This window comes from Cucurbita pepo, unplaced genomic scaffold, assembly GCF_002806865.2.
Source record: "Cucurbita pepo subsp. pepo cultivar mu-cu-16 unplaced genomic scaffold, ASM280686v2 Cp4.1_scaffold001477, whole genome shotgun sequence".
Taxonomy (NCBI): domain Eukaryota; kingdom Viridiplantae; phylum Streptophyta; class Magnoliopsida; order Cucurbitales; family Cucurbitaceae; genus Cucurbita; species Cucurbita pepo.
Window position 1 is genome coordinate 1 of NW_019647638.1, and position 391 is coordinate 391.

General features: G+C 36.8%; 1 non-coding gene across 1 annotated transcript; it reads right to left on the minus strand.

Annotated features, from left to right (window-relative positions):
- Positions 1 to 256: 256 nt before the first annotated feature.
- TRNAQ-UUG lies at positions 257 to 328 on the minus strand. Its single transcript has one exon. It is a non-coding gene; the product is annotated as a tRNA-Gln (tRNA).
- Positions 329 to 391: the final 63 nt, after the last annotated feature.

Consider the following 391-nt stretch of genomic DNA (forward strand, 5'->3'; position numbering starts at 1 on the left):
GTCTATTTTATATGACATGAGAATAAATTCAAGATTTCAAGGTTTTTGGAGCAAGTTCGGAACCTAAAACTCATGCTAGTTATTATGGGTTCAAATGATAGCAGAGCAAGTTCGGAATAACCCAAGAATGTTACACCTTATGCCTCAAGAAAATTTGTGTTTTCGCATCGAATGCTAGGTAACACCCTTTTGTTTTAAAATATCTTGTGTTGTTGTTCCTTATTCTGTGTTTTCGCATCAAGGTCATTTCTTAAAAAGGTCCTACCGTGAGTTGAACCCAGGTCGTTGGATTCAAAGTCCAAAGTGCTAACCACTCCACCATAGAACCCCTGGTAAAAATTGATTTTGGAATGGTTTTCCTATTTTATGCAGATTCCACAAGAAGAGAGAT